General features: G+C 40.8%; 1 pseudogene; it reads left to right on the top strand.

The window, feature by feature from the left end:
* The first annotated feature begins 5200 nt into the window (after nt 1-5200).
* The window catches only part of LOC141134005 (small nuclear ribonucleoprotein F pseudogene), a 38439-nt pseudogene continuing 23428 nt past the window's right edge, over nt 5201-20211 (top strand).

Genomic DNA, 20211 nt, shown 5'->3' with positions numbered 1-20211 from the left:
AAGTCCTGGACACAAACTGCTTGTGTCTAGGGCCAATCAGTTGCATATGATCAATGAATGAGAGATTACATGGGAGGACTGCATTTAGCTGCAAGAGCCAGCAGCCTCCCATTGCTTTCAGTAGGGCTGCCTCTCACAGCCAATGGTTGCGACTCACATGTAGTGATCAAATGCGAATGACTATGATTAACTGCGAGAGCCAGCAGCCTCCCATTGATTTCAATGGAGCTGACTCCCACAACCAATTGCAGAAAACCCCATGGGGGTTCTACCATCGAATTTAAGGCAGAGTGCATTTTCAGGTGTGAATGCACCATAACATACACATGTTAAAATTCATTATTACATGTATAAACATGCATTATCTTAAGGTATCCCTCCCATTTTGAATGAGCTACACACCTCACAGCAGGTTCTACCCCATTCAGATGCCAATTAAAATTAATTGCAGTGCTGCACAATGTAATATAGTAGTAGATGTGAATCCACAGGAAGCTCCAGCAGGCATAGGGTTAATATAAATGTCACTTTTTAAACCTGTATTACATGCTGCCTCCTACGTAGCTAGAATTGTCATTCCCCTCACACCTGAAGCATGCAGCAATCTCACATTGGTAATGCAATCCACAGGCACCCACATTGCATTACTGGCTAACTTGGGCTGCAGGTGAACGGGGTCACTCAGTTTGCTTCCTTTCAAGTCATATTTAGAAAGCTTTCAAAAGATTAGTGACAGGAGGTGGATGAAAAAACTGGGAAGCAGAGGAGGGCTTTGTAGTGTTCTCACACTTCTATTATGGATTGCTGATAATTACAAATGTAGTTAAGGGAAATGCTCTGTTACTCCTGAGAACTAATCCCCTTTTTTGAGCTATAGCAGTAAAACATAGGATTGCTCAGATCCATGACGCATACCTCCACATATTTATATAAATATATCTGCACGCTGTACACAGCATATAAAAAAAAAAGAAAAAATAGAAGTAAGAAAACAGGATTAGAAACACATAATTTGATAATGAAAGCCAACAATCCAACAATACATGAACGTGAACTTCAACATATGAATGCTTTCAGGCATCTTTTTCCCCTATCCAACTGCTGAGGCACCTAGGTGGACATCTGGAGAAGGAGATGTGATATTAAAGTATTACTAAAGACTATTTTTTTATTAATCACTTGAAATCCGGAAGGTTTTACCCCCTTCATGCTATTCAGCACTGTGCAATTTTAACTTGCAATTGCACGGTTATGCAACACTGTGCACAAATGAAATTTATATTGTTTTTTCACACAAATAAAGCTTTCTTTTTTAGGTATTTGATCACCACTGGGTATTTTATTTTTTATTATATAAACAAAGAAGGAATGAAAATTTTGAAAAAAAAAACATATTTTCTACTTTCTGTTACAGAAACATATCCAATAAAAAAAAAACAAATTTCTTCATAAATTTAGGCCCCTTTCACACTTGTATGACACGACAGTCGTACGACTGTGGATCCGACTTTGCCCTGTGACTCGAAGTCGGACATGCGTCCGACTTTGATCCCCGACAATACCAGGCACTGTCTGGTATGAATCTTTAGGGGGGAACTCCACCCACAATGTAGAAAAAAAAACGGCATGGATTCCCCCTCCAAGAGCATGCCAGGCCTTTTCGTCTAGCATGGATTTTAAGGGGAACTCCCAGGCCAAAAAACCTGCGTAGGGCCCCCCCAAATCCATACCAGACCCTTATCCAAACACACAGCCCGGCAGGTCAGGAAAGGGGGTGGGGATGAGCCGACGCCCCCCCCCCTGAACTGTACCAGACCGCATGCCCTCAACATGGGGGGGTGGGTGTTGATGAGCACAAGGGCCTCCACCTGATAACCCTGGCCGTTGGTTGTTGGCGGGCGGGGAGCTTATTGGAATCTGGAAGATCCTGGCCCCCACCCCATGTGAATGAGTATGGGGTACATTGTGCCCCTACCCATTCACCTAAAAAAAGTGTCAAAAATAAAACACACTACACAGGTTTTTAAAGTAATTTATTAGGCAGCTCTGGAGTCTTTTCTGACTTCTTCTCCCCTCTCCGGCTCTTCTCCCTTTTCTGGCGATGTCTTCTGCCTCCTCCTCTGATGTCTTCTGCCTCTGCCAGTTCTTCTCCCCTCTCTGGGTCTTCTCCGCTGATGTCTTCTAGCCCTCTCAGGTTCTTCTCCCTCTGTCCACTGTCTTCTGCCTCTTCCGGGTATTCTCTGCTATCTTCTCGCTCTTTTGCCCAGTCTTCTCCACTGTCTTCTCCCTCTGTTCTTCTCCTGATGTTGACTGGATGCTCTCTCCCACTCTAATACTGGGTGAGTGGTGTGCCACTACTTATATTGGCATGGGGTGGGGTCACCGTGTGATGTCATCCAGAGTTACCGTCCAGGGCATGATGGGAGGTGACATCATAAGGGGTGGGCCTCCGATGATATAAGGAGTGGCACACTGTGCACCCAGCATTAGAGTGGGAGAGAGCGTTGAGTCTACATCGGAAGAAGAACGGTATGGATTTTGGGGGGACCCCCCCACGCAGTTTTTTCGGCTTGGGGGTTCCTCTTAAAATCCACACCAGACCGAAGGGCCTGGTGCTCTTGGAGGGAGAACCCATGTCGTTTTTTTTTAATTTGATGTGGAGTTCCCCTTCAAGATCATCAGAGCACAAGTCGCATGCCAAAGTTGGATCAGTTAAGACAGCGATCTGACTTTGACACAACTTCTTTAATATTCAATGGGCTGAAGTAGGATCAAAGTCGGACCAAAGTAGTGCAGGGACTACATTGAAGTCAGCACGACTTGAAGTCGTACTAATGAATTGTAGTCACTGGAAATCATGGGGAACGACTTGTCATGTGACTTTGCAGCCCCAAATCGTAGGACAAGTCGTACAAGTCTGAAAGGGGCCCAAGGCAAAAATGTATTCTGCTACATTTCTTTGGTAACAAAAATTGCAGTAAGGCTAAATTCACACCTATGCGTGTGACTGTGGGAATCGCATCTCTTTCTGCAACCACCCACAGACAAATTGTGCTGCTCTTAGGAGATGCACAGGGCTGGCATTGATTCTGAATGGCAGCCCCACGCACCTGAGCATGCAGAGTAGTCAAAAAGGCTGTGCAAATTCCCTGCGGCCATGTTTTTGAAAGGGTGTATGTACCATTTTTTGAGGAAACGTAGGCACAGCAGCCTATTCATTTGAATGGCCTGCCATGCCCACGCAAAAGTGACCCACAAAAATGAAGAAGTGTGAACCTACAGTAAGTGTATATTATTTGGTTTGTGTGAAAGTTATAGTGTCTACAAATTATGGTATATAAATACTGGAATTTATGCAGCTATATTTATGCAGCTATAGATGCTATACTTTAATGGCGGTGATCAATAACTCATAGTGTGTTGATTAGTAGCTGGCAACTGATCAATTGTGATAGTGTAGCTGGCAATCTGTCACTAACAGACACTGGCTGGGAGGGTCACTAACTGACACTGACATTGCTAGTGACATTAATACAGTGGTAATACTATACACTAACACTGCACTAATCACACTGGCTGGGAATTGGTTTAACATCTAGAGGCAAAGGGTGTTTACTGTGTGCCTAACAAGTGTAATGTATGCCGCTTTTACTTACTAATCTGACAGTTTTTTCTCCCTGCTTTTCAGGGAGAAGAAATAGCCACATTACTGTTCACAAGTAAACAGAGTTATGTGTGTTTGTAAACACAGAACTCTGTTTATGACTGGACACAGCCGATCAGCAGGTTTCAGCCAAAATAATTGGTTGAAAACTGCTGCCAAACTCAACATAGCACGGGTCTGCAGGGGGTATGCTCATGCGGGCCCTAAATCCAGAAGCAAGCTGGCAACCTGCAAAGTGCGTTGCAGTGCCTACACCTGCCGCCTGCTCACAGTGTATTTCCAGGAGGTTAAAAAAAAACATGTTATACTTACAAGCTCTGTGCAATTTACTTGTTTAGGTTAAAGCACGTGTGATGAACATAAACACTTGTGGCTCCTCAGAGAGCCAGAATGGGGATCAATGAGTGTAAACAGACAGTTTATCTGTCCCCTGGGTGTCTGTCAGGGAAGTAGAGAGAGATCTGCTGTTCCTAGTGATCAGGAACAGCGATCTCTCTCTACTCCCTGTCAGTACACTTCCCTCGCAGTTAGAAACACCTCCCTAGTGAACACTTAATCCCTTAATCGCCCTCTAGTGTTAACCCCTTCCCTTCCAGTGATATTTATACAGTAATCAGTGGCTATTTTAGGCTCTGTTCGCTGTATAAATGTCACTGATCTCAAAAAAGTGTCAAAATTGTCTGATCTGTCCGCCGCAATGTCACAGTCCCGCTAAAAATCGCTGATCACCGGCATTACTAGTGGAAAAAAAATATTATAATAAAAAATGGCTTAAATATATTCCCTATTTTGTAGATGCTATAACTTTTGCGCAAACCAATAAATATAGGCTTATTGCAATTTTTTTACCAAAAATATGTAGAAGAATACATATTGGCCTAAACTTATGAAGAAATTTGTTTGTTTTTTTTTTTGGGGGGGGGGGAATATTTATTAAAGCAAAAAGTAAAAAATATTGGATTTTTTTCAAAATTGTCACTCTTTTCTTGTTTATAGTGCAAAATATAAAGCCCGCAGACGTGATCAAATACCACCAAAAGAAAGCTCTATTTGTGGGAAAAAAAGGACATAGATTTTGTTTGACATGAGAAAATTCCCCCAGGAGGGCTTTAAGGCAGCAATACAAGCAATTCAGAAAGGAATTATATAAAAGTATTTTATTCGGAAACATGTGAGGTCAATAGCATGTTGCCGTATCAAAAAGTATACTCTGGTTGGGGGATAACAAAAACATTTCACATTTACAGAAAGCAAACACAAAGTTACAGCATCATATATCATTGGTCTGTTGTGATGATGCCCCGGTGCATTTCGACCCATATGGTCTTCTTCAGGGGGTTGTTTTGCTATAAAGAGATATATTTAGTATCTTAAAAAGAAGGAGATATTCCAGCATATATTTAATTTCATATATAGAAGGTATAGTTACCACTGAAAGGTGAAAAGAGAGATCTCCTGACCAGAAATGTAAAACCGTTGGATGATCCCTGAGGATCCATACCCATCCGTGCCCCAAAGGCGGGAAAGACCGATGCGATGCGACTTGCAAGCAGTCACGCTGAGGACACCCTCGGAGGGTAAGTCCTAACATGATGCAAAATGTCAACTAGATTCCAAATGTTTGTTATCAGTATATGCCTTTATGAAGATCTTATTAAGTTTACAACATTAGATGCCGAACAGGTGCCACATGTTTATTAGGTATTAATGTTTTCATATATTGTTATAGTAATTAATTTGTGTTAATTTGATGAGGTGTGTGTATGTTGTTCTGACAATAGTATGGTGTTGTGTGGAAGGAAAAAAGTTAAAGGTGATGTAATAAGTTGAGTGGTTGTGAGGATATAAAAGGGAAAAAAATATGGTGAATGCAAGGTGAATACAGCTTATCCTGTTCCATTATATATAATATACAATAAAAAAGAATCCAATAAAGAGAATGGGAACCCCTCATAAGTGATGCCATAAACTGTCAGGAAATCTAGCTTTCCAGCATCAACCGAAAACTTAAATCATGTTGGGGTGGACTGACCTGCTGATCAGCTCCATCATTGACAGAAGGGAGCTCTGTGTTGCAAAAACACAGAGCTCAGAAACACTGACAGGTGATCTTGCTTTTTTTTTAAATTCCCTGCAAAACAGGGAAAAAAACAGCAAGAGCGCTTAGTAAAATCAGCACTTAACACAGCGTCAGGTGTCAGATTGCCCACCACACTATCACAGTCCCACTATAATTTGCTGATTGCTGCCATTACTAGTATAAAAAAAAATCCAGTATTTATACCAGACGCTATAACTTTCACAAACACCAAATAATCTGCCTTTATTAGGATTTTGTTTTTTTTTTACCAAAGACATGTAACAGAATACATTTTGGCCTAAATTCATGAAGAAATTCGTTTTTTTTTTTACATTTTTTATTGGATATGTTTTATAGCGAAAAGTAAAAAATATTGTTTTATAAAAAAAAAAATCAGTCTTTTTTCATTTATTTTGCAAAAAACATAAAAAAATTAGTGGTGATAAAATATCACCAAAAGAAAAGCAAGTGTGAAAAAATGATAAAAATATAATTTGCATACAGTGTTGCATGACCAGTTAAAGTAGCACAGTGTTGAATAACAACAAATGGCCTGGTCATGAAGGCAGTAAAATCTTCTGGAGGTCAACTTTTTGATTAAAGAATTACAAACCTAAAGTGTCTTATCACTTTCTAGCTGAGAAAACACTTTGGGATTTCAGCCTCAGGAATACTATATTAGGCATACAAGGTTAATGTCAAAGTGGTGACATTTCTGTGATCTCTTATCATGTGACGTGAGCTCTTCCTGAATACAGACATCAGACAACCTTCTTAGTGGGGCACCCATCCCATCCTTGGACCCTATAGCAGCAGCCAGGGCTGGTGCAAGGATTTTTGACACCCTAGGTGAAACCTCATTTTGCCACCCCCCCTTGGCTCCACCACTGAATCCACCCCCTTTTCCCTGCCCATGTAAACCCCACCTTTTTAATGGAGTGCCCATCAAATGCAGCCTCGCCAGCGCCCATCAAATGCAGCCTCACCAGCGCTCATTAATGCAGCCTACCAGCGCCCATTAATGCAGCCTCACCAGCGCCCATCAATGAATGTTTGCTTGCGTTCCATTCATTCAGGAGTCGGGACACAGTCCTCCGCCTCTGCTGCGCCTTTGTCAATATGTGCGAACGGAGCCTGCTGATGCTGAGAATTAGTTGCTTGCTGCAGAGAGAAGAGAGTCTGAACACCAGTGGCTGGGCGCCCTAGGCAGTAGGGCGCCCTAGGCGGCTGCCTAGTTTGCCTAGTGGTAGCACCAGCCCTGGCAGCAGCATGGGCTGCTATGACTACAGTTATGCCACTGTTACCTTCATTCTCTTCCACAATACATGCTACAAATTACATATTCCAATTCCTTCATACAAACACGAATTGCTCCAGATCTACTTAGAATCCAGGATTCTAACATGGCAAAGAAAGAATCACATTAGCATCACAATATTAAACTTTATGGCTATTCTTTGCTCACCTCTGGTCATTTTACCCACCATTTCAGACAGTCAAAGAGTAATAGTCAATAAGTTACATGTAATAGTCACATGGTTCAAATAGTCAGTCTTGTACAGATGGTGGTTTAATTGGCCTATGGCTTTTTATAGGTCCAACAGTGAGACCTTAATTTACCTTAATTTCTAACTCTGTCTCTGTCCTTCTGAGAAATTTTGGGTGCTTTCGCCCTCCTATCGATATTACTACTTATCCTGTTCCATTATCCATAATATACAATAAAAAAGAATCCAACAAAGAGAGTGGGAACCCCTCATAAGTGATGTCATAAACTGTCAGGAAATCCAGCTTTCCAGCATCAACTGAAATCTTAAATAATTTTGCGGTGGACTGACCTTTTAATGCTTTTGCAAAAACTTGTATTTATAGTGAACTTTCCTAGATAGTGAAAAACGCGGACAACTTTGGAGTAAACATTGACATGGACATTTGAATCCCTAAGGGAAATATTAAATAAAAGATAGGGTGAAGCTTGTATTATGTCACTGCTCTCGTTTTATATGTCCCTGTTAAGGGCTGCAAGTGCAAGAGCAGCACTCCATGGCCCATCATTCTCATTCTCCTCCGGCCTTACACTTAGCAAGGCCATAAATTGTGACATACAAACACATTAAGCATCAGCAACCAATCGTAAATTATGCATTACTAATTGGACTAATGTAAACTGAAATCAGTTGAGCTTCTAAGGTTTACTGCTCTTTGCACATCACCATTGTTCTGTACATTTTCTTCTTGAGTAAAACCTTTTCAGCTTCCCACCTTGTTCTGCAGTTATTCCCTCTACACAGTGTTCACGGTTCCTGTACTTTGTCTGTCATTGGTTTGTATTTATTCAGAGGCTTGCTTAAAACATTAACATCAGACCTCTTTTATTATTCAGGAAAGGTTTATGCTAATACCTCTGCCACCTTTTGTTTCATACTTTCTTGAATGATTGACTTCTCCATCTATGTTTCTTGAGGTCACCAGACCAAAAACATGACTGCTTCACATTGCACTCTGTCTTCTTTGAAATGACTTGTTCTTGATATCCACAACTTACAAAAAATGTACTCCCTCGTTTACTTTTTTGTAATAAAAATGCAAAGTGTAAAAAAAAGAAAAGATACACATAAAGTACAGCATTTAAGCAAAACGCAAACTTATTAACGTTTTAAAATCATTTACAGATGCAGTTTCTGTCAAAGGTGACACACTAACTGAGTCATATTGTTTTGTGTCCTTCACCTTCTGCCGCAGAAGAAAGTGTACAGGCAAAAATAAAAAATAGATGCAGTTGAAATGGATATATCCTTTTTGCTTTCTAATGCCCTGTACACACGGTCGGACATTGATCGGACATTCCGACAACAAAATCCTAGGATTTTTTCCCATGGATGTTGGCTCAAACTTGTCTTGCATACACACGGTTACACAAAGTTGTTGGAAAATCCGATCGTTCTGAACGCGGTGACGTAAAACACGTACGTCGGGACTATAAATGGGGCAGTAGCCAATAGCTTTCATCTCTTAATTTATTCTGAGCATGCGTGGCACTTTGTGCGTCGGATTTGTGTACACATGATCGGAATTTCCGACAACGGATTTTGTTGTCGGAAAATTTTATAGCAAGCTCTCAAACTTTGTGTGTCGGAAATTCCTATGGAAAATGTGTGATGGAGCCTACACACAGTCGGAATTTCTGACAACAAGGTCCCATCACACATTTTCCATCGGAAAATCCTATCGTGTGTACAGGGCAAAATTCTCCAGTTTTAGGTCATTGTGCCAGTTGAATGACTATAACTAATGAGAGTTTCCTGAACCCCGTCAGAACATTGTGTTGTCAGTTAAAGTGAAGTGATTTTAACCCCTTCATACCTATGGGTAAAACAAATCTAAATACCTAAGCAAAATTTAGAAATTTTGACATGTCCTAGTAAAACCGTATATATCATCACTAGTTTGTGCATCCAGGTGGACTATACCTTGTTTTTTTCAGAACAAATTGGGCTGTCTTTTGGTGGTAAATGGTAATGGCTATCTCCTGTTTTTTTTTTTGTTTATTATTTTTATTAAAGGAAAACTGCCCCAAATCAGTAAAAAAAAATCATATTTTTTTAAATTTAGCTATATATTTCTTGCTACTACTTTAACAATCGCAGCAATACCACATATGTATATGTTATTTGTTGTTTGTACCTGTAGTACACCCAAAAAACAATAATGCCCATTTTGTTTATTTTGTATCTGACCTAAATCACACTGACCTTTGACCCAAATACTAACCCTGGCACTGACCTAGATCAAACCTTTATCTAGGTATTTTTTTTAATTATCCTATTTTTTTATTATTATTATTATTATTTTTTTTTTTACACACACTTTTTTTCTGCAAGGAAGAGAGAGAGATATGATGAATCTCTCTCCTCCATTCACAGAGAAAACAAAAAACAGGGGCGGGCTTCACAGTGACTGTGATAGCCAATCAGAGGCTATCACAGTGATCGGTTGTCTCTGTGAGACCCGGGTCTTTGTGATGGGAGTGTGCCATGTGGCTCACTCCCGGCACAAAGGGAGGTACGCAAATATGCAGCCCCATGAAAAAAAATTCCAATCCAGTGGGGCCGCATATTTGCGTACAGTCGGCGAGAAGGGGTTAAAGTTCCTAACATGCCTCCTCTACCACATAGCAGGCACCTCCAGGTCCTGCATGTGAGCTCACTTAAGCTTTTAACTGCTGATGGCATCCTGAATTAAACTGGTATGAGATTGTTGATGATGTCTATTACATTACTATTTCAATAAAGCAAAAGTCAAGGTGGGTAAAGAGGAGGAGGGACAGATCCAAGCTCTAGACCAGCCAAGCTGGTCTACGTATATTAATATACCACAGGTCCTTGGGGTTCAGAGTATGTGTGGTGGTAGAAGTGCTACTTTGGGAAATTAAAATAACTTCAGTTTTACTTGGTTAGGGAAAAGTGACAGAGTCTTTTGCTAGCTCACCCCAACTACTTATACTGACCTTTCCTGTGCATCTCTGTCCATTCATTGCTCAAAGAGTCAAGTCCTGCATAAATCCCATGTTACAGTTTGTTGGAACTTACACAGGGTTGATGAATACAGTCTCCATGTGAAAGTTTTCAGATTTAGGTATTGCTACCAGTCTCAGCAAGCTTTATATGGCTCTTTTCACTTGGTTCTGTGCTCTGAAATGGCAGGTCTAAGTTTCTTTATGCATGGGTGAAGCTCTAGTGGACTCAGGAAAGGATGATGTTTGGAACTAGGAGCTCTTGGTAGGCATATTAAGAGACAGCACTGTGCAAACATTTTAGGCAGTTGTGAAGAAAGCCTGTAAAATAGAATGCTTTCAAAAATATATATATATATATATTAATTGTTTATTTTTATCAATTTACAAAATGCAAAGTGAGCGAACAGAAGAAGAATCTAAATCAAATCAACATTTGGTGTGGCCATGCTTTTCATTTACTTTCAATTTTGTTAACTGATAAAAATAAACTATTAACACTTCTGTTTCTGTAAGCATTCTGAATTTGGAGCATTTTTTCACTCCGTCTAAAACTTTTGCTCCCGTGATGTATAATTTAGGATATTTCAGATTAACATACTGGTAATTAATGGGATTGAGCTAGCATGGCAACCAGGGACAAAACATGTGTGTGAAAAGAATTAAAATTATGCTGCATACACACGGTCAGAATTGACATTAAAAAAAAGTGTGATGGGAGCTTTTGTTCGGATATCCCGACCGTGTGTATGCTCCATCCAACTTTTTCTGTCTGAGCTGGTTCTCTATTTTTCAGACGGAAAAAGTTCTTGACGGAAATTCCGTACGTCTGTATGCAATTCCGACGCGCAAAAAAACATGCATGCTCGGAAACAATTAGATGCATGCTCGGAAGCATTGGACTTCATTTTCTCGGCTCGTCGTATAGTTGTACGTCACCGGTCAAAAGTTCAGAGAACTTTTGTGTGACCATGTGTATGCAAGCCAAGCTTGAGCGGAATTCCGTTGGAAAAACCATCCAAGATTTTTCCGACGGAAATTCCGCTCGTGTGTATGGGCCCTCAAATTAGCATCTGGCTGACATTTAGAACATGAGATGTTGAGATATTTGGTCTCTAATGGAGGTCTGTAATAATAATAATTCACATATGATAAGCAAAGAGAGTAGGGGTGTGATACAGATTTCTAGTTATGACTTTGTTTACCCTTAAAGGCAACACTTTAATGCTTTTTTTCTGAGTGGACCCATAAGAAGTACTGCTGACAAAATTTAAATTGATGTATAAGACCTGAGGAGCATTAGCAACGTTTTTTTAACTTTCTGATTACCCCTTGAAACATTGTTTATTACACATTGATCCTGCAAGTGGGTGTGTTATATTCCCACTTCCTTTAACAGGCCAAGCTGCCATCACAAGTTATTTTTGCAGGGTTGATATAAAACATATTATTTATGAGGCTTAAAGCTTTTATTTCCAAAAGAATTAAAACCTGTTGCTGTAACTGCTCAAAACATGTTGGAGTTAGACTTTAATTTGTCTCTTACATTATCCCTTCCCAGCGTCCCTTTAAGTTGATCTTTAAGCCCACATGGGACAGATAGATTTCCTGTTTGGCCATCACAGTGGTCACATGATTGGGAGTCTGTCCTGCCAGCTCCTGATTAGGGATGGGCCGAACACCCCCCAGTTCAGTTCACACCAGAACATCTCTAACAGGCAAAAAGTTCTAGCGAACATGCAAACTCTATTAAAGTCTATGGGACACGAACATTTTAAAGGCTTATATGCAAGTTATTGCCATAAAAAGTGTCCCTGGGGGACATGTATTAATGCAAAAAAAACAAAGCTTTTAAAATGTTAAATTTTAAAGGAGCAGTGATTTTAATGATGCTTAAAGTGAAACAATAAAAATTAAATATTCCTTTAAATATCATGTCTGGGGGTCCCCTTAGACTGCCTGTAAAGTGGCGCATCTGTGCGATGTATAGAACATGCCACAGCAATAATGACATTTCTAAAGTAAAACATTTCATTTAAACTTGCTAGCAGCTTTAATGTGTTGCCGGCTCCTGGAAATCCAGATGTGGCATGGAGTCCCCCCCCCAGTCCATGCCAGGCCCTTCGGGTTTGGTATGGATTTTAAGGGGAACCCCACGCCATAATTAAAAAAAAATTGGTGTGGGGACCCCCAAAATCTATTCCACACCCTTATACGAGAATGCAGGCTGGCAGGTCAGGAAAAGGGGGGGACGAGCGAGCGGCCTTCCTCCTGAACAATACCAGACCACAGGCCCTCAACATGAAGGGGGGTGGGTGCACTCCCCACCCCAAAGCACCTTGTCCCCATGTTGATGGGGACAAGAACCTCTTCCCCACAACCCTGGGCTGTGGTTGTCAGGGGCTGCGGGCAGAGGGTTATTGGAATCTGGAAGCCCCCTTTAACAAGGGGGCCCCCAGATCCCACCCCCCATGTGAATGGTTATGGGGTACATTGTCGGACCCAAAAAATAGCAAAAATGGAAAACGCTCCCGCCGGCTGGTCTCTCTTCGGTTTGACAGCTCTTATATAGGCGCCACCCGGTGACGTAAAGAGGTGACCCCAACCCCTTCTGAGGTTATGTGAGGGCAAACGGCTTGGTATGGTTCGCTTGTCCCCCCCTACCCTTTCCTGGCCTGCCAGGCTGCATGCTTGGATAAGGGTCTGGTATGGATTTCAGGGGGACCCCACGCAATTTTTAAAAAAAATTGGGTATGGAGTTCCCCTTAAAATCTTTCTCAGACTCGTGCCGTTTTCTTTCCTTATTCTGTCAATGGGTTCCCCTTAACCACTTCAATTCACGGTATTATATACTCTGCACTGCACCGTATTATATATTCTGCACTGCACTATATACTCTGCACTGCACTGTATTATATAATCTGCACTACACTGTATTATATACTCTGCATTGCACTATACACTGTGCACTACACTGCATTATATACTCTGCACTACACAGTATTATATACTCTGCACTGCACCATATACTCTGCACTACACTGTATTATATACTCTGCACTGCACTATATACTCTGCACTACACTGCACTATATACTCTGCACTGCGTTATATACACTACACTGACTGCACTATATATACTCTGTACTGCGGTATATACACTAGACTGACTGCACTATATCCTCTGCACTACATTATATACACTACACTGACTTCACTATATACCCTGCATTGTATTATATACACTACATTGACTGCACGCTCAAACCACTAACTACCCTGCCTAATCTCTTTCCATTGATGCACACTATACACAGCTTCTATTGGAAGCAGCCTTATATAGTGTGGGGTGTAGACTTAGCCCCTGAGCCATGATTGGCCAAAGGCACCCTGCCATCATGGCTCTCACTGTACACCGTGCTGTGATTGGCCAAAGCATACAGGTCAGGTGCATTCTTTGGCCAATCAACAGCCTTCAATGCAATGCAATCTGGTAGTGCATTATGGGGCACTCCACAGTGGGCGAAAGTCCCGCAAGCGCCCCATATGTTCGTTTATTCTACGAACAAACGAACACCTGATGTTCGAGTCAAACTTACTGTACGTTCGACTTGAACTTCGGGCCCACCCCTACTCCTGATTATGACTAGAGACCGAGCTTGGTCACTGTGCTGGGAGCATGCAGTGGGTAACCTTGGCCATCCATGGACACACATGTGCAAAGGGTGGGCATTGACGCCCACCTTCCTTGCCACCGCACATATGGATTATGTAAGTGGCAAGAAGTTAAAATCTATCTAGTGAAAACACTGCTGTGCATTTTCAGTGCAGAGGGAATAGTGTTTGTCACCCTATTAGAAGTGGGAACACAATTGCAGAATCATTAGGTAATAAAACTGTTGCTGGGGTACTCAGAAAAACAAAAACTGTTGTGGTAATGTTAATAACAGGATGCACCATATAATTCATCCGTTGTCTGCAGATACATTTTTTCTTAATTTTGAACCATTACAATACTGGCTTAAACTAGCCTGGTGCTGCTGGTGAAGGCTGAATGCCTTTTATTCGAGTCAGTGACTTACCTACTGTATATGGATCTACTTCACAAGAAACCATGTCTATCACTGTGCCTTTTATCCAAAAACCCAAGCCCATTCAACTTTATGGCTTTGCTGTATGGATTTATTTCTGTACAGTTTTTTATGAACCTTACCATCCCTGCTGAGAATCTGTGCCATGCAACTTGTGTGCATAAAAAAACAAATAATATCAGCGCTTTGGCTAAATAACAATATCCGCGGCAGCCAGCACTAAAGGTTTGATCATAAAACCACTAAAACAGATATATATAAAAGGTGCAGCGCCAATCAGAAAAAAGTTGCAATAAAAAACTCTGTAATGAACAGTCCTGCCATAAATCACCACCAGTGATAGATGATAAGTTGGTGAAAAGTCCCAGTACCAGCAGTTTGAAAAGGTTTTGAATGCACTCGTCACCACCAGTGTGTAGAGGCAAACCTGCTTACCAGAAAAAGTTGACTATCAGATTATAAAGAGTCAGGGAACGTGTATAATAAGGAGATAATTGATCATCTAGACATCCATAACAGCATCACTCCAGCTCTTGCCAGTTATGGAATATGCAATCTCATCGCAGTAAGCACCTTCTCCAGGTAAGGGGATGTATATGTATACAGCGGTGGTTTTTTCCCCTAAAAATGTAAGGGCACCACAATAGTGTGATATTGTTTAAAAAACACTGCTTTATTAAAAGGTAAATTATACACTCACAATTCTGTAGATAAACAACAGGCATAACTCTTATGAACAATCCATAGGTCAAGGCGTGCGTACGTCGTCCGGTACAGCCTTACATGTTTTGTAATCATATTAGGTCTTCAGAGGCATGGCGGCCGAACACAAGCACATCTAATATGCTAGTCTCACCGTAAGTGACCCGCCGAAACTATCAGTCCGCTCTTATGTGGTTCACTATGCGTTCCACGGACCGGAAAGAGTTATAAGCCGATCCCGCGGCTCTCAAATCACATAGGTACAGTAATGAGTTACTTTAAAAAAAGAAGTTCTCTCCTTTATAAAAAGAAGCCAAATCATTGCAAAGATTGTATTTAACTGCCCTTTGAACCGAATCAACAGTCACATAGACATCCACTAATGGAAAGTTTAAAAAGGGCACGCCATCTAGTGGACATGATTTAAACAATGAACATGATATAAACAATATTTAAACATCCTACACAGATGCATTTAGATTCAAAGAAATTCATAACATTAAATTTCATTAAGAGAAAAGAGGATAAACAGGAAAAATATATATATCAATAGTCAATGTATTGTAAATAAAAAATATAAAAATATATAAAAATATATTTTTGTTGTTATATCATATAAATAAATAAAGATATAAATGATAAAAATCATACAAAAAAACTCCAAAATTCTTCAACCATTATTTATAAAGCACCCCACTCTATATTCATTCCAAATGGTGAATAACTCTTAAGGTCATAAATCCAGCGGCTCTCTATTCCAGAGATTTCCCGCCGGACATTACTACCCCTCCAATGTGGAGAAAATTTGTCAATACCCAAAATCAATGTACCCTTTTGGTCCTTCGCATGACAAATTGCATAATGCTTAGACACACTGTGTTTGGGAAAACCATGCCGAATATTACCTAGATGCTCATTAACTCTAATTTGCATGGTCCTAATTGTTCGGCCGACATATTGTAGGCCACATGGGCACTGCAAAAGGTAAACAAATAACATTATCCAACACATTAGGACTGTAGCCTCTATCAATAAATCTAATTTGCAATGTGGAGGCCTGCTGATGATAATAAGGGCGGTGCAATTCGGATGTACTCTAAGGAACTGACTCTTAGGGACAGACCTAAGCCATGATGGGTGATGACAACTGTCCTGGCCAATAAAGCTATTACAGTCTGTCTCCTTAAAGTAAGTGGTGGTAACCAAAGCACCATCCCTGACCTCCACGCTGAGATCAAGAAAATGAATCCTTTCATGACTGGCTTCATGTTGTAGTACAATAACCAAAGAATTATAATTCAAATGGTCAATATAATAATTGAGGGACTGCATATTACCCTCCCATAGGAGGAGGATATTGTCAATATACCTCCGCCATAGGAGAAGCTCAGATCTCAGATTACTATAGACGATATCCCCCTCCCACTTGGCCATGAACAAATTCGCCATGCTGGGAGCAAATTTTGCACCCATGGCTACTTCCCTACTTTACTGGTAGAAGGTGCCGCCAAACCAGAAGTAGTTATGGTTCATGGCAAATGTCAAAAGCTTCAGGATGAAATCTCGCTGTGTGGGTAACAAACTAGGGTCACGTCCCAAAAAGGAGTCCACAGCATCAAACCCATCCTCATGAGATATAATGGTGTACAGAGAGGACAAGTCGGCTGTTACCAAAATGTATCCCACCTTCCACTGAATACCACCAAGTAGATTTAGGACTTGTGTAGAGTTCTTCAAAAAAAGACGGGGTCTGCACTACCAAAGGTTGTAGAAATCCATCAATGTATCTACCTATCCTAGAAGTCACAGAATCTATCTCACTGATGATTGGCCTACAGGGGACCTCCTTGTGTACCTTTGGAAGGTGGTACATCACTGGAGCACGTGGAGCCATAGGAACCAAATGGTCCTTCTCCGTTTTAGATAGAATTTTAGTCTGAAAATCCTCATCTATCAATCTAACAAGCTCCTTTTTATATCCATTAGTGGGATTAGATGGCAAAGATCAGACAATATCCTTTCCATTTCTAATAGATATGTGGATTTGTCTAAAACAACAATACCCCCGCGTGTTCACTTTGCGTGCCCTTTTTAAACTTCCCATTAGTGGTCCGTGGAACGCATACTGAACCGCATGAGAGCGGACTGATAGTTTACGGCGAGTCACTTCTGGTGAGACTAGCATATTAGACGTGCTTGCATTCGGCTGCCACGCCTCTGAAGACATAATATGATTAAGAAACATGTAAGGCGGTACCGGACGGTGTTAGCACGGCTCGACCCATGGATTATTCATTCGAGTTATGCCTGTTGTAAGTGTATTATTTTACCTTTTAATAAAGTCATGTTTTTAAACAATATCACACTATTGTGGTGCCCTTACATTTTTTGAGGAAAAACAGCCACTGTATACATATACATCCCCTTACTTGGAGAAAGTGCTTCCTGCTCTGGGATCACGTTTTCCATAACTGCCAAATGCTGGAGTGATGCTGTTACGGATGTCTAAATGATCATTCATCTCCTTATTATACACATTCCTTGACTCTTTATAATCTGAGAGTCAACTTTTTCTGGTAAGCAAGTTTGCCTCTACAGACTGGTGGTGATGAGTGCATTCAATACCTTTCACACTGCTGGTGCTGGGACTTTTCACCAACTTATCATCTATCGCTGGTGGTGATTTATGGCAGGACTGTTCATTACAGAGTTTTTTATTGTAACTTGTGTGTATAGCAGAAATACTGTGCCTTGCAAAAGTATTCACCCCCTTGGCATTTTTCGTGTTTTGTTGCCTCACAACCTGGAATTAACATGGATTGTTTGAGGATTTGCATCATTTAATTTACAGAACATGCCCACAACTTTGAAGGACAAAAAAACAGAAAAAGTCAATGTGCATAACTATTCACCCCCCTAAAGTCAATACTTTGTAGAATCACCTTTTGTGGCTATCACAGCTCCGAGTTGCTTTGGATAAGTGTCTATGAGCTTGCCACATCTTACCACTAGGATTTTTGCCCATTCCTCCTTGGAAAACTGCTCCAGCTCCTTCAAGTTGGATGGTTTGTGCTTGTGAACAGCAATGTTTAAGTCTAACCACAGATTTTCTATTGGGTTGAGGTCTGGGCTTTGTGACTAGACCATTCCAACACATTTACATGTTTCCCCTTAAACCACTCAAGTGTCACTTTAGCAGTATGTTTGGGGTCATTGTCCTGCTGGAAGGTGAACCTCCGTCCTAGCCTCAAATCACACACAGTGGTACAGGTTTTGCTCAAGAATATCCCTGTATTTAGCACCATCCATCTTCCCCTTAACTCTGACCAGTTTCCAAGTCCCAACTGTTGAAAAACATCCCCACAGCATGATGCTGCCACCACCATGTTTCACTGTGGGGATGGTGTTCTTTGGGTGATGTGATGTGTTGGGTTTGCGCCAGACATAGTTTTTTCTTTGATGGCCAAAAAGTTCAATTTTAGTCTCATCAGACCAGAGCACCTTCCTCCATACATTTTGGGAGTCTCCTACATGCCTTTTCAAAATGTGCCATTTTGTTTTTTTCTGAAAGTAATGCCTTTCTTCTGGACACTCTGCCATAATGCCCAACTCTATGGCTTATTGTTGTCCTATGTACAGATTCTCCAGTCTTTGCTGTGGAACTCTGCAGCTCCTCCAGGGTTACCTTAGGTCTCTGTGCTACCTCTCTAATTAATGCCCTCCTTGCCCGGTCCATGAGTTTTGGTGTGCGGCCATCTCTTGGCAGGTTTGCTGCTGTGCCATGTTCTTTCTATTTGGTTATAATAGATTTGATGGTGCTCCTAGGGATCATCAAAGATTTGGATACTTTTTTATAACCTAACCCTGACTTGTACTTCTCAACAACATTGTCCCTTACTTGTTTGGAGAGTTCCTTGGTCTTCATGGCAGTGTTTGGTTAGTGGTGCCTCTTACTTAAGTGTTGCAGCCTCTGGGGCCTTTTCAAAAAGGTGTGTATCTGTAATGGCAGATCATGTGACACTTAGATTGCACACATTGGATATCATTTCACTAATTATGTGACTTCTGAAGGTAATTGGTTGCACCAGACCTTTTTATGGGCCTCATATCAAAGGTGCACATGCCAATTATCAGTTTTTTTATTTCTGAAAAATAGTTTTCTGTATATATTCTTCTAATTTTACTTCACCAACTTAGACTATTGTGTTCTGATCCATCACATATAATTCAGATTAAAAAAAACATTGAACTTAAGGCTGTAATGTAACAAAATAGCTAAAAAGCCAAGGGGTGAATACTTTTGCAAGGCACCGTAAATACTGCCAGTTGCTTCATTATACCTTAAATACATCAAGCATTTCTGGAGTGTTCTGCAATGTAAGGAACGTGAACAAACTAAAGAGAGACTTTGACCTTTCTGCTAACAAGCCACCACTGCAATATGAAGCTACACTATAGCTGGGAAGTCACAGCACAGTTGTGATAATGGGAAGAGTTCTCCTAGTCTCATGTATGACAGAGTGATCTTAGTCAGGCAGTATGATCAGTACTACTGCAGGGGGCTGAGGACGCATAATACAGGTCAGAGGTACATTAAAACTATATTCAGTGTTTCTTAAGCGGTAAAGAAGAAAAAAACTGGCTTTCAGAAGCTACTATCTCTCTTAATGTATTGCAAACTGTTACTGGAGAAAATGAAAAGATCTGCTCAGATAAGAGAACATAAAATACAGTATCTGGTACTGGACATTTCAGGCAAGTTATTGTCTGGGTGTAACAAACAAAATGACCCTCTTGAATCACAGCTTTATTTTCTTTACTTATAAAACAACAAGTATTTATTGAACCACACCTATCTTTATCCTTTATCATCTATTAGTTAAGAGCAAAGGGGATATGGGGATGAAGAGTAACACAAGGGCTTACACAATTGGAACTAAACCCTCTTATCCTTTACAGCCAAGGAAGCTGCCATCTTAGCCTCTGTTTGATCTGCAGTTGCCATTGTGCTGCATAGGGATGAGCTTCGAGTTCGAAGCTGTCCGCAAGTTCGCCGAACAGCGAACAATTTGGGGTGAACACCCTTTAAAAGTCTATGGGAGAAATCAAAAGTGCTAATTTTAAAGGCTTAAATGCAAGTTATTGTCATAAAAAGTGTTTG

Source organism: Aquarana catesbeiana, linkage group LG03 (assembly GCF_042186555.1).
Source record: "Aquarana catesbeiana isolate 2022-GZ linkage group LG03, ASM4218655v1, whole genome shotgun sequence".
Lineage (NCBI taxonomy): Eukaryota > Metazoa > Chordata > Amphibia > Anura > Ranidae > Aquarana > Aquarana catesbeiana.
The sequence above is the reverse complement of the archived record's forward strand: the minus strand, read 5'-3'. Positions and strand labels throughout refer to the sequence as shown.